The sequence below is a fragment of the Rhinopithecus roxellana genome, unplaced genomic scaffold (assembly GCF_007565055.1).
Source record: "Rhinopithecus roxellana isolate Shanxi Qingling unplaced genomic scaffold, ASM756505v1 contig3758, whole genome shotgun sequence".
In the NCBI taxonomy this organism is placed as follows: Eukaryota; Metazoa; Chordata; class Mammalia; order Primates; family Cercopithecidae; genus Rhinopithecus; species Rhinopithecus roxellana.
The window spans coordinates 6,488-23,163 of NW_022142710.1; the positions used below are offsets into that span (position 1 = coordinate 6,488).

The window sequence follows — 16,676 nt, forward strand, 5'->3', positions numbered from 1 at the left end:
ATATGGCTGCTGTGTTCTTCTGGTGTATCATTTCCACCCCAGTCAGCTTGGGCTCTTCCAGGCTTACAGACTGGAATCGATAAGTCAATCAAACAGCAAAGATGCCGGGCCATACGTCTTTCTGGGAGCTCTGCCACAGGGAGTTTTCAAATCTCTATAGACCCAAGAACACTGGTGGGAGTGGCTGGAGTCCCCTGTTGGGATGTCCCACCCAGTGAGGAGGAACAAAATCTGGTAACTGCTTAAAGAAGCAGTCTGGCAATGTTTTTGTAGACTAGATGTGGCAGCAACTGGTGGATTCCTTCCACCACCAATACATTTGAACTCTCCAAAGCTTGAAAGGCAGAACAGCTAAGTTACCCAAACAGCAAAAATGGCAGCCCACTGTGCACACCGCGCTTCGGCTGAAGGTTCTGTATATAAATTATATGCAAACATAGTATATAAAAAAATTTTGAACCATGTTTCATTATTTTATCTTTAGTTCTCTGTCAAACAAAATGCAAAAACATGAACCTCTCATAGTTACGTTTCTGGAAACTCTTCTAAAATAAATTACATAAGACAAGTGATGTGTCCATACAAGAACATTAATATTAGCTCAACAATAGCACTTATAAACATAAAAGGGACATTAAACACACTTGAGTAAACAGGTCATCTACATTCATTTATCTTCTTGCCATCTACATGTTCTGACTGTTAATCTAATAATAATACATTTACTTTGAAGTGTAAAAGTTACATTTGAACTTTGTGATTTATTTATCCGTGGATATAACCATAAGAAATGACAGAAAGAAACAGCAAATGGGAAAAAGCATTGCATTGCACTAGGAAGTGTATGAAGTAGACTTCAGTTTTTTTGCTGATACAGCTGACCTGTTACATTAGCTCTGGGAGTTGTGGAAAGGTACTGGTGTGGCCCACAGATTTCAGTCATTGGATGAATATAGAGACAATTCTGGATGAGCTTGTCCAGAGGGGTCATGAGGTGACCGTATTGGCATCTTCAGCTTCTATTTTTTTATCCCAACAGCCCATCTACTGTTAAACTTGAAGTTTCTCCTGAATCTTTAATTATAACTGACTTCGAGGATATCATCATGATCAGACATTCCAAAAGACACATTTTGGTCATATTTTTCACAAGCATAAGAAATCATCTGTACATTTAATGACATAATTAGAAAGTTCTGTAAGGATAGAGTTTCAAATAAGAAACTTATGAAGAATCTACAAGAGTCAAAATTTGATGTTGTTCTTGCAAGTGCGATTGTTCCCTGTGGGGAGCTGCTGGCTGAGCTATTTTCATACCATTTGTGTACAGTCTCCCCTTCTCTGCTGGCTACACACTTGAAAAGCATAGTGGAGGATTTCTATTTCTACCTTCTTACATACCTGTTGTTATGTCAGAATTAAGTGACCAAATGACTTTCATGGTGAGGGTAAAAAAATATGATCTATGTGGTTTATTTTCCATTTTGGTTCCAAATATTTAATATGAAGAAGTGGGATCAGTTTTCCAGTGAAGTTCTAGGTAAGTAAAATTTTCCTTTGGTAACATGGAGATTAACTTTCCTGTGCCTTTGAAGCTGAGCTTATATAAAGCTATAAAGTCAAGGTACTTGGTGTTTTAAATTTGTTTTTGTTTTGTTTGTTTGTTTGTTTGTTTGCTTTTGGTGGAGTCTTTCTCTCTCTTCCAGGCTGGAGTACAGTGATCCAATCTCAGCTCACTGTTAGGATTACAAGAATGTGTCAGCACACTTGCCTAATTTTTTGTATTTTTAGCAGGTATGGGATTTCATCATGTTGTGCAGGCTGGTCTCAAACTCCTGACGTCAAGTGATATGCTTGCTTCAGCCCTCAAAAGTGCTGGGATTACAGGCATGAGCCACCACATGGGGCTGGTAGTGGAGTTTTTTGGTAAGTGAATTTATGAAATGAAAACACAAGATGATCTATCAATTGTACAAATATTATACCAAAGTTTAAATTATAAGGTCAGTTAAAACCCTGTGACCATTGCTCACACAGAACATTCTAGGAAGTCATAAATCTGTAAATTAGTGCACCTAATATTTCTTTAAACAATCACACATCTGTTTTACTATTAATTTTCTTCATTTTAAAAAAAGTCAGACCCATCCACAAGCATCTTACTGAATGCATACACGTAGATTGAGTAGTTACTCAATTTTCTACAACAACTATCTGTGCAACATTGCAGAAATTATTTTTCCTTGTATACCTCAGTTTCCTTATTCTGAAATTAAAATATGTCTCCATGTCACCAGAAGGTTTCCTTCACAGTTGAGAGAAATAGTGCCTCTACCTCAAATGCAAAAACCACTAAGTGTAATTTGTAGTTTCTAATGTCTCTACATTCCTTCACTAAAAGATTGAAAATTATTTATTTTAAGACCAATCATCTTGTTGAAGTCTGAACATTGTTATATCTATATAGTTTTTTTTTTAAACTATGTGTTTTACAAAATATGAGCCAAATTAAGGTTGGGTACAAATCTCTATTTGAATAATTTCTCAAAATTTTCTATCTGTAATTTGCAAATATATTTACTTAAAAGCTAATATGATTAACACCTTAGCATGCATCAAAAGCAGTAGTGAGTACAAGGATTTCAGCCATACTCTCAAAATAGCCCACAGTTCACTTGAATAACCAAAGATAAGATAAATAAACCAAAGATAAAAGGATTAGCGTAATGAACTGTGGAAACTAGACGATTTCTTAGAAAATTGTTTTCATGTGTACAGCAGAATTAGTTTATCGTGGAGCTCGAAGAGTTTTTTAAATGTTTACATGCTATTATTGAAGCTTTAAAGGGTAAAGAAATGGATGTTTACTTCTCTATAGATTATTTTAGTAATTGTTTACGATTGTGAGTATTCTGATGTGACATTGGCTATGATGTAGTTGACTCTCAAAATTCTCTTATCACTTTGCTTTCTTATAAATACACACGAGCAAAATATATACTACATAAAAAATAAATTATGCTTATAATATTTGACTATATGTTTATGTATTTCAAAGCACAGACACATTGCCTACATTTTTGCCTACATTATTTTAATCCCTTTCAGAAAATTACCTAATGTAATTATCTTGTGTCATCCATCTTTTCTTTCCTTTTTCTTCTCAGGAAGACCCACTACCTTATCTGAGACAATAGGGAAAGCTGACATATGGCTTACTAAGAACTCCTGGGATTTTCAATTTCCTCATCCACTCTTACCAATGTTGATTTTGTTGGAGGACTATACTGCAAACCTGCCAAACCCCTACCTATGTTAAAGATAATTTTGTTGGTTTTGTTTTGTTGGCTTTGAATTTTTAGTGGGGATAATTCTACACTCTTCATGCAGAGTGTTTGAGTTACACAGAAAGAAAGATGGGCAGTGGGCAGGGTAAAGCAGATACCAATTAGGAAATGCGTACATGTTGACTTGCTGATACCATCACAAGTACATGAGTTTCATCATTATTATAGATAGAGAGGGATATTAAGAAGACTTTGAAAACAGGGGTGGTTAAATTTCAGCCTTGATTATGCAACACTTAAGAAGGTATTGGTCATTCATTAAAAGAATGTTTATAAAAAGTTTAACACAAACCACAGGCAAGAGGAAAAAAATACACAGTTTCTCTCCCTACACACATTACATTCTATTTCAAAGACAGAATATGTGCAAGTAATAAAAATTGTGCAAAAGCTTTTATCTCAAGGAAAAACTCAATGGCACATAGCATCAATGGAGATAATAAAAAGTATCCTGGACTCACTGATAAGGAAGCTGAGAGTTGAACAATGTAGAAATTGGTGAAATAATGAGGGAGCAGGAAAACACAAAAGAGAAAAGAAGGTAATGAATTGAGGAAAATTCTGAAGACTCCAAGTTGAGTTTGCAGGGAAAGGCTGAGTGAGAATCAGATGATGCTGAGAGGCAAGTTAGAGCCAGGTACTTTTTAGGAGCTAACTTATTTATCAAGCACATTTGAGAACTACTAAAAAGAGTCAGGAAATGAAGATGTGTGATAAGGTAATTAAAAAAAAAGAAACAAAGAAAGAAAGAGCAGACCATTTGGAAAATTTTGCATGGGATCTGGTAGCAGATGATGGAAAAGTGAACTACAATGCTGATAGAAATAATCATGCCTACATTTACAGTAAGAACACCCACTTCATATTGCATTTTGTGGAAAAAAATGTTAATACAGACAAAACACTTAAAATGTCTCTGTTATATATTCAATGATAGAGATATATTAATTTTTCAATTATGGTTATTTTGTTATGATTACTAACACTACTAATTACCTAACATGTGCAAGTCACTTGAGATATCATTCTTCATTTAACAGAACCAGATTGTTCAGCACAAGATTACATTCTCTCGAGAGGTCATGGATGACAGATATATTGTGGACTTGAATAAAAATAGACATACTATCTTTGCCAGTAAGATGGGAAAGCTGCACATGTGCCCTAGAATTTAAAGTATAGTAATAATAATAATAATAATAAAGAAAGCTATTCTAAAATTCTACTGTAAGTGATGCAGATCTTAAGTATTCTAACTTAAAAGAATAACTCAATGATATAAATGTGTACCCCTAATAATATTTGCAGCCAAATCCATTGTTCACTTGATTTTATACAAGAATGTAACTCATTCTATGCTGAGATACCAGAGTTTTACATCTTAGATCAGAAACTTGCCCTATTAGACAAGTTGTTTTCAGTCTTATGACGAGCAACTTAGTACAGCTTCCTGGTGGAACTTGTGTCTAGACACCAAAGCTCCCTACAGAAAAGCACGGAGAAAATGAACGATCCACTTATTATAAATACCAAAGAGTTTCTATCACTTGTAGCTGTATAGTAGTAAATTTAGTTTACAATAATGAAAGAATTCTACTTAGAAGATGATATTCTTTTCAAAGGAACACAACACCCTCATACATTTTAAATTAATATCATACTTCTAAGACATTTGAAGAAAGTAAGCATTCTTTAGTACATTATTAAGCAATCTCTTAAGATTTTTGTCTATATCAAACTGAGAATTTATTCCATGGTTAAAATACAATATCTATGTTGAACACAAATTGTGTGCACTTTATAATTTTTGAAAGAGACAAAAGCTGAGGTAAGACTAATAAAAATTCTATGCCACCCTACCCTAGTATTGAAAGATTTCCCTATTCACATTAAGGGAAAGTGATAGTGCCAAAAGGAGGCAGAAGATAGTAGGAGGTGTAAAAGGACAAGAAAAAGTATGACCTGTAGTAAATAGTGATAATTACTAAGAGTAACTGTTGTTATTAAGTTGCAGAAAGATTTAAATGACAATCAATGGTTGTAAAATTGGTTCTCTAATTGTTTCTTATGTAGAACAATTGTTAACCAAAGTTGTTTCCTTTTCAATTAAATATTAGATTCTCAGAATAGGTGTGTATATTTTAAGAGAAAAAGACACTTGGCAAAATGTTTCTAGTGATTTAAAAATGCACATAACCATTGGTTTCACAATATAGTCTCATGTAATCATACTGAGAAAAAATAAGTCAAGATGTGAATATTTAATATTTATGGAAAATATTCATAAAATTAACATTGGAAGTAATCCAACATCTTAAATGAATGAATGATTAAAAACTTATACTATATGCAAATGTCTAATATGCATCACGCAGTTTAAGCTTGCCATGTAATCCAGCCTCATATAGTTTCTGTACATTTTGGATTAGGCTTATCTGAGTGATTTTCAGGGTATGATTCAGAGAAAGAATGGCCTTGGCTGACAGACTTAGTCCAAGTTCCCATCAGCCAGGTAGATTTAGAGAAAGAGTAAAAGCAGCCTCCCTTGCTGGACTGGGCCCAGCCAATGTCTGAAGCAGGAAGATGAAAGAGAAAGTATGGGGATAGATCCTGACCTGAAGGTGGATGCTGTGCTGCATAAAATGTTCCACAAGGAGTCAGCACTAACTATCAGATTAACAACTCCTCCCAATGGAGGCAGCAGAAGGAATTATAGGAAGGAGTCAAACAGAAGGAAGCCAGGTGGGGGAACAGGTTCAGATGTTCCCTCCATAGAACATAGTAGGAAACATATTTTCTTCTGTATAGAATAAAATGGTGACATTTGTGTATTTGTCAAATACTTTTTAGTTCCCTATCTGATATAGTCTTCTTGTAATGACCTATACTAAAGTTTTTTGCTGAAAACTCAGTTATTTTAATATTGATATAACAAGTAAAAGTTAAACACTGTAAATTATTGTTCAGTTTATGAGAATTGCTTGGGAGTTCTATAATTAGTAACTTAAACATAAAAATGTCTTGGCTATGTAGAGCATATTAATCACTGTTGTCAACACTTTGTAACACATTGTCTAAGTGTTAACAATCAGTTAACCAAATTGAGGAAAACACAATTCTGAATTTATTCAACAGTTCCATCTTTATTTATGATACCAAAAGTTTCCTCATTTCAATGCTGAAACAGCAACCAAAATTAGCAATACTGATAATACTCTGAATTTGTCTCAGAAATTGTCCCTTGAAACTTCTCCTCCAAGTAGTGCTTGATAATTTGTAATTTGAAAGAAGTTATACATATTCCCTTTGCAGCATTAATTTATTTCTTGCAATTAGCTTATTTTATCAACTTGCTTTTTTGTCAATTAAAGGACACAAAACTCTAATATAATAACTTATAGACAAGCAGAATTACATGAAATACTTCCTATGTTACTTAAAAAATGAATAAATTAATATTCAATGTGGAAGATGAAAACTAGTATAAAATACATAAAACAAAATAAACATAATATAGGTCATTATTAAATTGTTACTGCTTATTCTCACTAGAATTATAATGATTAGTTTTAATTTTTTCTGCATATAATTTTTTAGAATTTTTATGTGTTTAAAATTAAATTTATTTTATTTTTTAACTTTCATTTTAAGTTCAGGCCTACAGGAACAGGTTTCTTACATAGATAAATCTGTGTCATGGGGGTTTGTTTTACAGATTGTTTAATCATCCAGGCATTATGACCAGAACCCATTAGTTATTTTAGCCGATCTTCTCTCTCCTCCTGCCCTCCACCCTCCAATACACCCCAGTGTATGTTGTTCCCCACTATGCTTCCATGTGTTCTCATCTTTTAGCTTCCACTTAATGGTGAGAACATGCGATATTTGGATTTCTGTTTCTATGCTAGTTTGCTAAGGATAACAGCCTCCAGCTCCATCTATGTACCTGTAAAATACAAAATCTTGTGGGTTTTTTTATGACTACATAATATTCCATGGTATATATGTATACCATTTGATTTCCTTTATTCAGTCAATCATTCATGGGCATTAAGATTGATTCCATATTTTTATTATTGTGAATACTACTGCTATTAATAAACATGCATATGTGTCTTTATAAGAGAATCATTCTTCATCCTTTCCGTATATACCCACTAATGAGATTGGTGAGTTGAATTGTATTTTAGCCTCTAGGTTTCTGAGGAAGTGCCACATTGTCTTCCACAATGGTTGAACCAACTTACATTCCCACTAATAGAGGATAAGCATTCCTTTTTCTACACAATCTCACTAGCATGTACTACCTTTTGAGTTTATAATAGCCACTATGACTGGTGCAAAATAGTATCTATTGTGATTTTGATTTGCATTTCTCCAATGAGCAGTGATGTTAAATTTTTTTCATACGATGGTTGGCTATACGTGGGTTTTCTTTCGAAAAGCCTAACAATTTTCTAAATACTTGAACTTTTCATCTACAATCTCATTTTTTTCCAAGCTATTATTTGGAAAATCCTGATTTCCTTACACACTTAACTAATTACAGAAGTTAAGAAAATGAAATGTTGGCATTCTATTTACATCAGTCTTTGAGTAATTTTATTACTCAACATCCCTGATCTCATTCTTAATATCTTTAGTGTTCTAACATTCTATAACTTTGGAGTTCTACTCATGGAATAAGATATTTTCTTTACTGTAACAGGTTCTGTGGAGATTTGATGGGAATAGACCACATGCGTTAGGACTCAGTACCCAGGTGTACAAGTGGATACCCCAGATTGACCTTCTTGGTATGACTCTGGAGTACAAATACTGAATATATTAGTAACAGCCCATTAGAGCATTAATTATTAATCATGAAATAAGGTTATTGAAAATGTGTTATGGAAAAACTTAAAAATAAAATGAAGCTTCTTTATATTTATTTTCCATTCCTATGGGGAAAATAATAAGCTGTAATTGTTGGCATTTTATGATATACATTCACATTCTTTATTGTCAGAATCAGAGTATTTTTATTTCAGGTGTTATTACATCTCAAAGAATTGTTTGCAACTTCATAGATTGTCTCTTTGTCTCCTATTTCTGTAACTTTACACCTGTTCTTTTTATGCAGGTTATTTCAAATGTCACTAAAAATAACAGCTCTTCTGCTATCACCAGGGACTCTCCATTTTCTGTAGGATTAAATTTGTAATCTTAATCATAATGTGATGACACATTTCATGATGAAGTGTGACCTGTCCTCCTGCAATCCTAGCACCACCACCACCCCACTGCCTGCTGCCTTGCACATCTCACATTTCACATTCTGTGACTGCATTTAGGAGAACACATTCTTACGTGTTCACCTCTTTTCTTTGTTTCTTTCTTTCTTTCTCTTTTTTTTTTTTTTTGCACATTTTATTTACATTGCATTTTTTGTTTAGTCCAACTGTTAATCTTGTTTAATTTTTTTTCAGTCTGAAGTCACACACACCATACAGCTTTCACTTACATCTCCAGCAGAAGTAGGTGCTCCTTCCTCTGAAGTCTGAAACACAATTTTAATTGACTTCAAGGTTTTAGCTAGAAAACACTGTCACTTGAGCGTTTAGTTGTTCATTCCTCATTTTATTCCTATGAATAATATTGCTAAAATTTATCCAATCCAAGGTCATCCAAAAACCAGTGCTTTTTTTACTCATGATGGATCCAATGGCATCACGAGGTGATCTACCATGGGATCCCTATGGTGGGCATTCCATTGTGTGAGGAGGATCAACCTGATAACATTACACAAATGAAGGCCAGGGCAGCAGCTATTAGATTGAACTTCAACACAGTGTCAAGTACAGACTTACTCAATGCACTGAAGACAGTAATTAATGACCCTTTGTGAGTGTAACAATATTTTTTTTACTAGGTGGTATTTATAGATAGCTTATCTTCTCAATAGTAGGTATGGGTTTCATCCTTTTTTTAAGAGACTAATTTTGAAAGAATTTACATGATGTAACCAATCTGAAATAATCTTATATTTTTGAGTGGTTATTTAAAAATCGTGTTTTGAACTCCATACATGTAATGGGTATCCAATAGTGAAACAATGTTCCATACAAAAGTAATTATAAAGTAATATAGCTAATATAAAACAGATAGATTTTTTTATTTTTATTTTTTTAAGTTCTAGGGTACATGTGCACAACCTGCAGGTTTGTTACATACGTATACATGTGTCATGTTGGTGTGCTGCACCCATTAACTCATAATTTACATTAGGCATATCTCCTAATGCTATCCCTCCCCCTCCCCCGCCCCCTCCCCCGCCCCCTCCCACAATAGGCCCCTGTATGTGATGTTCCCCTTCCTGTGTCCAAGTGATCTCATTGTTCAATTCTCACCTATGAGTGAGAACATGCGGTGTTTGCTTTTCCGTTCTTGTGATAGTTTGCTGAGATGATGGTTTCCAGCTGCATCCATGTCCCTACAAAGGACACGAACTCAGCCTTTTTTATGGCTACATAGTATTCCATGGTGTATATGTGCCACATTTTCTTAATCCAGTCTGTCACTGATGGACATTTGGGTTGATTCCAAGTCTTTGTTATTGTGAATGGTGCTGCAATAAACATACGTATGCATGTGTCTTTGTAGTAGCATGATTTATAATCCTTTGGGTATATACCCAGTAATGGGATGGCTGGGTCAAATGGTATTTCTAGTTCTAGATCCTTGAGGAATCGCCACACTGTTTTCCACAATGGTTGAACTAGTTTACAGTCCCATCAACAGTGAAAAAGTTTTCCTATTTCTCCACATCTTCTCCACCACCTGATGTTTCCTGACATTTTAATGATTGCCATTCTAACTGGTGTGAGATGGTATCTCATTGCGGTTTTGATTTGCATTTCTCTGACAACGAGTCATGATGAACCTTTTGTCATGTGTCTTTTGGCTGTATGAATGTCTTCTTTTGAGAAATGTCTGTTCATATCCTTTGCCCACTTTTTGATGGGGTTGTTTTTTTCTTGTAAGTTTGTTTGAGTTCTTCGTAGGTTCTGGATATTAGCCCTTTGTCAGATGAGGAGATTGCAAAACTTTTCTCCCATTCTGGAGGTTGCCTGTTCATTCTGATGGTAGTTTTTTTTTTTGCTGTGCAGAAGTTATTTAGTTTAATTAGATACCATTTGTCAATTTTGGCTTTTTTTGCTGTTCCTTTTGTTGTTTTAGACATGAAGTCCTTGCCCATGCCTATTTCCTGAATGGTATTACCTAGGTTTTCTTCTAGGGTTTTTATGGTTTTAGGTCTAACATTTAAGTCTCTAATCCATCTTGAATTAATTTTCGTATAAGGAGTAAGGAAAGGATCTTATTTCAGCTTCCTACTTATGGGTAGCCAATTTTCCCAGCACCATTTATTAAATAGGGAATCCTGTCCCCATTTCTTGTTTTTGTCAGTTTTCTCAAAGATCAGATGGGTGTAGATGTGTGATATTATTTCTGAGGACTCTGTTCTGTTCCATTGGTCTATATATCTGTTTTGGTACCCGTACCATGTTCTTTGGGTTACCGTAGCCTCGTAGTGTAGTTTGAAGTCAGGTAGCATGATGCCTCCAACTTTGTTCTTTTGGCTTAGGATTGTCTTGGCAATGTGGGGTCTTTTTTGGTTCCATATGAACTTTAAAGCAGCTTTTTCCAATTCTGTGAAGAAAGTCATTGGTAGCTTGATGGGGATGGCATTGAATCTCTAAATTACCTTGGGCACTATGGCCATTTTCACGATATTGATTCTTCCTATCCATGAGCATGGTATGTTCTTCCATTTGTTTGTGTCTTCTTTTATTTCACTGAGCAGTGGTTTGTAGTTCTCCTTGAAGAGATACATCCCTTGTAAGTTGGATTCCTAGGTATTTTAATCTCTTTGAAGCTATTGTGAATGGGAGTTCATTCATGATTTGGCTCTCTGTTTGTCTGTTACTGGTGTATAAGCATGCTTGTGATTTTTGCACATTGATTTTGTATCCTGAGACTCTGCTGAATTGCTTATCAGCTTAAGGAGATTTTGGGCTGAGATGATGGGGTTTTCTAAATACACAATCATGTCGTATGCAAACAGGGACAATTTGACTTCTTCTTTTCCTAAAAAGACAGTTTTTTAAAAAAATCATATAATCAGTCCACAGTAGAAAGGAAGGATAAACTTAAAGGAATATGATAAAATATTTAAATTAAATATCTAAAATCGCTAAAAGCATCACTACTTTCTTGATGAAAAATTCATTTTTATTGTTCCCATTATTGTAACATGTTTAATAATTAGATGTGATTTCCATGACTTAAAACCCACCTATTTAAGGTATAAAATCCCAATATATTTAGAATGTTTATGAGTCATGAGGCCATCTGGAATCATACAATTCAGGGTGTTATATAAGTGACTTCTTTCACTGAGCATAATTTTTTGTTTTTTTGTTTTTTAATGGTTTTTAGATTCATTCATGTTATAGTGTGTATTTTCTTTCTTTTTTTTTTTTGAAGCAGCATAATATTTTATAGTGTAGATATGCTGTATTTTCTATGTTCACTTATCAGTTCATTGGCCTTTTGATTGTTTCCAATTGTGGCTACTAGGAACATTGCTACACATGTCTTTGCATAAACATGTTTTTCTTTGGGATTGATACTATAAGTGGAATTGCTGGCTCATGTGGGAACTGTATGCTCATGAAGAATTACTAAACTGTTTTCCAAAGTACTTGTTATATTTGTCATTGCCACCAACAATGCAAGAGGGTTCCAATTTCTCCACACTGTGGCCAACACGTGTTATTATCTTTTTGTTATAGCCTTCTTAGTGGGTGTGAAATGATCTCTCATGGTTTTCAATTGAATTTTCATTACAGCTAAAACTGTGGAGCATTGTTAAATGTGCTTACTGACCATATATCTTCTTTGGAAAAATGTCTATTCCAATCCTTGAAACATTTTTAAACTTTGCTACTTGTCCCATTATTGACTTTTAAGAACTATTTATATATCATGGATATAATCGTAGATATATAATTATCAAATATTTTGTGTCATTCTAAATTTTTACTTTTTTGATGATGGCTTTTGAAGTACAAAAAATTTAATTTTAATAAATTAAATTTTTAATAATTGATTTATTTATACTCCAAAGGATACAGCGTGCAAAATGTCTACCCAGTCCAGCTACCATCAATTCAGCATTTATAACTACTATCAATAATGTTTTTATGAAAGAAAAGTATCACCTAAAGGAATGCTTTTATAACAGATTGTACCATAAAACAGGTTGGACCAATATAAAAGAAATCTAAAATAAGGTGGTTTATTTAAATGCAAATATACAGATACTTCCATTAAATCTAAATAGACTTTAAAAAGAGGAGCAAATAATGAGAAATGACAGAAAACATTAGAAGAACACAGTTAACAAACGGAACCTTATAATGTAACATGATACTCACACACAAGCATGCACATATATATATGCACATGTATGTGTTATATATATCAACTGGAAGACACATTTTCTTAGAGCACATTGAATTGTTAATAATTATTTGAAGTGACCTGTGGTGGGCCAGAAATCAAGACTCAGTAAATTTGAAAAGATTCAATATCATAAACAATATATGATCCAGCCTTAATTGAAGAAAGGGAGATTTTTAAAAAATATAACTAAAATATCTTTAATTTTGGAAATTAAGAAAACACACTTCAAAAAATTTAAAGTCATGTCTTAGCCTCCCCAGTAACTGGGATTACAAGCATACACCACCATGCCCGGCCAATTTTGTATTTTAGTAGAGACAGGATTTCACCATGTTGGTCAGGCTGGTCTCAAACTCTTGACCTCGGATGATCCACCCACCTTGGTCACCCAAAGTACTGGGATTACAGGCATAAGCCATTGCTTGAACCCAGGAGTTGGAGGATGCAATGAGCCAAGATCGTGCCATTGTACTCCTGCCTGGGCAACAAGAGCAAAACTGTTTCCAAAAATAAATTAAATAAATAAATAAAACTTTAAAAATTAAAAATTAAAGAAAAACAAAGTCAAGAAGTGAATTGTAATTATGCATGCACTTTTATCTCAGCAATTCTACTTTCAATTATTTACCCAACAGATATGTATTCATATGGAAACCTAGTGCTGTATATGACATGGACAGGAAACAGCAAAATACTGGGTAGAAGTGGTTGGTTCCCCTGCAAATGTTCCACCCTCAAGCCTGAAAACTCTTGGCCCTAAACGAGAACGGACATTCTGTTTTGAGGCCCAAAGTTGCCTTTTGGCCTACCATACCCCCCTATTCTGTACTCATATAAACCCCAACCCCCCGGCATGAACAGAAGAGCAGAAGAATGGCAGAATGGTGCATCAGAGAGAAGAGAAGGAATTTCTGAATGCCGAGAGTAGTTCAGCTGAAGACGGTTGGAGAGGAGAGGAGATTGGATGCTGGATGACCAAACTCCAGAGGAAGAACGTCTTCCCACTCCATCACCATTCCGGCTCCCCATTCATCCCACTGAGAGCCACCTCCATCACTCAGTAAAACCCCTGCATTTGTCCTCCAAGTCCATATGTGACCTGATTCTTCCTGGGTGCTAGACAAGGACTTGAGTACTAACAGGACGCTGAACTGGTTAACACTTAAGTCATTAGTATAGGGCAAGGCTAAAAGCGTACACTAACACATACCCACTTGGGCTTCAGGAGTTGCAGACATCCACCCCTGTATGCTGCCGTGGTGCCAGAGCCCAGGGGTGCTCACCCAGGCTCCTGCACTTACCTGTCTGTGTGCTCCTTCTCCCTTAAGGGGCTTGAACGTGCATGGCGACTGAGCAGATGAGTCACACAGCTGTCGCACATCTTGTGGGGGGGACAAAGAACTCATGCATTTCATATACCAGAATGTTTATGACAGAATTATTAATATTGTCCAAAAATTGTTAGTAACCCAAATGTCTATTGCTCATAAAATGATGACATAATCTGTGGTTTAGCCATCAACAAAATATTACACAGCAATGGTATTAACCAACAACTGCGACACAAAAGTTTTAAAAAATAGACTGTAATGAATATATGTTATATAATTCAGTTACATAAACAAAGAAAACTAATGTATGATATTTGAAGTCAGGCTAGTATTTAATTGGAGGACAAAAGTGGTGACTAAATGGTTTAGGACAAGAGAGTTATTCTAGACAGGTTGTGATATCCTACACCATGATCTGAGCAGTAGGTAAATTGGTATCTTCTCTTCAAGATAATGTTCAAGATGATCTTACACTGTTGACCTATTCACTTAGTGTATGTATATTTACCTTTTGGCTTTAATATGTAAAGGTTTATTTTATAGGATATATAATGTACTTAAAATTATAGGAATCAAATATCAAAATAAGCATAAAACAATAGAGAAAATCCTAGAGGTTCCATCATAGTGTGGCCAGGAAAAGCCTCTCTTAGAGGTAACACTTAGAGGGAAGCCTCAAAAAGAGAAAGAAGCATGCCTTGGGTTGTTGTAAGAAAGAATGTTCCAGGAGTATGAGAGAGGGGGCAAAATGTGTAAAGATGCTATGGTGAGTACACTTTTGACACCCTAATGAAAAATAGAAGGTCAATGTCTCTAGAAGACCTAGTGTGTATGGAAAACTTGTTAGGAGAAGAACTTGCCAGTGTTTGACATTGCAGGGTCCTGTAGGCCAAATAACAGAGTTGGATTTTATTCTTAATATGATGAGAAGTCAGGCAAAAATCTTAATTAGAGGAGTGACAAAATCTGACTTTTATTTCAAAAATATCATTTTGGCTACTGGGTAGGAAACAGTAGGAGGCAAAAGGTAGTATAGAAGCAGAGTGACTAGCTATGAGGCATTTCACTCACCATGACACAATTCCTTTTTGGACTTAAACATGATAATTCTCAAATTGTATTTTAATATCTTTCTTAAAGCACTTAAAATTGCTCATGACATTGCCCATGTTCTCATATGCCTGTTTGAGAACTAAAAGAGTATAATTGGATTGTTCACAGCACAAAGGATAAATATTTAAGGGAAGGATACCTTATTCTCCATGATGTGATCATTTCACATTGCCGCCTGTATCAAAACATCTCATGCAACCCATAAATATATACACCTGGTAAATATACACAAAAAGTAAAAGTTAACAAACTAAAAAATAATAATAAAATGGCTTATATTTGTTTTGCCTGTAAGAAATTAATTTTCCTGACTTTCCGTTATACTTTATAAAATTTGTCAGTGATAAAATTCCAATGTAAAAGCCAAAGTCTCTATGATGACTCAAACTAAATTGCACAAATTCTATGTCAATTATATGCCATTTACTTTGAATCATTTGGCACTTTAAAAACCTTTCATGTGTCGGGCGCAGTGGCTCATGTCTGTAATCCCAGCACTTTGGGAGTCCGAGGCGGGTGGATCACCTGAGGTCAGGAGTTCGAGACCAGTCTGACCAACATGGAAAATCCCTGTCTCTCTCTACTAAAAATCCAAAAAGTAGCCAGGCGTGGTGGCGTGAGCCTGTAATCCCAGCTACTTGGGAGGATGAGGCAGGAAAACCTCTTGACACCACGGGAGGTGGAGGTTGCGGTGAGTCGAGCCTGCACCACTGCACTCCAGCCTAGGCAACAGATCGAGACTCTGTTTCAATAAACAAATAAATAAATAAAATAAAAATTAAAACCTTACATGGACTTGATATGCTCAAGAAAATAAACTTACTTTCAATTTTGATATCTCTATGTTTATCCTTCAGATATAAAGAGAACACTATGAAGTTATCAAGAATTGGTCATGATCAACCAGTAAAGGTTGTGCAGTCTTCTGGATTGAAATTGTCAGGCACCATAAAGGAGCCAAGCACCGTCAGCTTGCAGCCCACGACCTCACCTCGTTCCAGTACCACTCTTTGGATGTGATTGGGTTCCTCCTGGCCTGTGTGGCAACTGTGATATTTACCATCATAAAATGTTGTATGTTTTATTTCTGGAAATTTGCTAGAACTGGAAAGAAGGGATAAAGAGATTAGCTGTATATGAGGCTTGAAGCTGGGAAACCAGAGAGAAGGGACTTCTTCAGTTTATTCCAACAAGAAAGGTTATGATGCAAGATTCCTTTCTTTCTGTGACAGGAAATCTGTTTAAAACTTACTTACCTTGTCAAATAAAAATGTGTTTTCAGAGATTTAATACCTGTTTAATGGTTAGAAATACTTTTTGTCAAGAGGGAAAATATTGGCAAAAATATTAAAAAGTATGAAACCATACAAGCTGATAT

At 34.9% G+C, this 16,676-nt stretch overlaps 1 pseudogene; it reads left to right on the top strand.

Annotated features, from left to right (window-relative positions):
- Positions 1 to 853: 853 nt before the first annotated feature.
- LOC104682773 lies at positions 854 to 16,419 on the top strand (annotated as a pseudogene).
- The last annotated feature ends 257 nt before the right edge of the window (positions 16,420 to 16,676 follow it).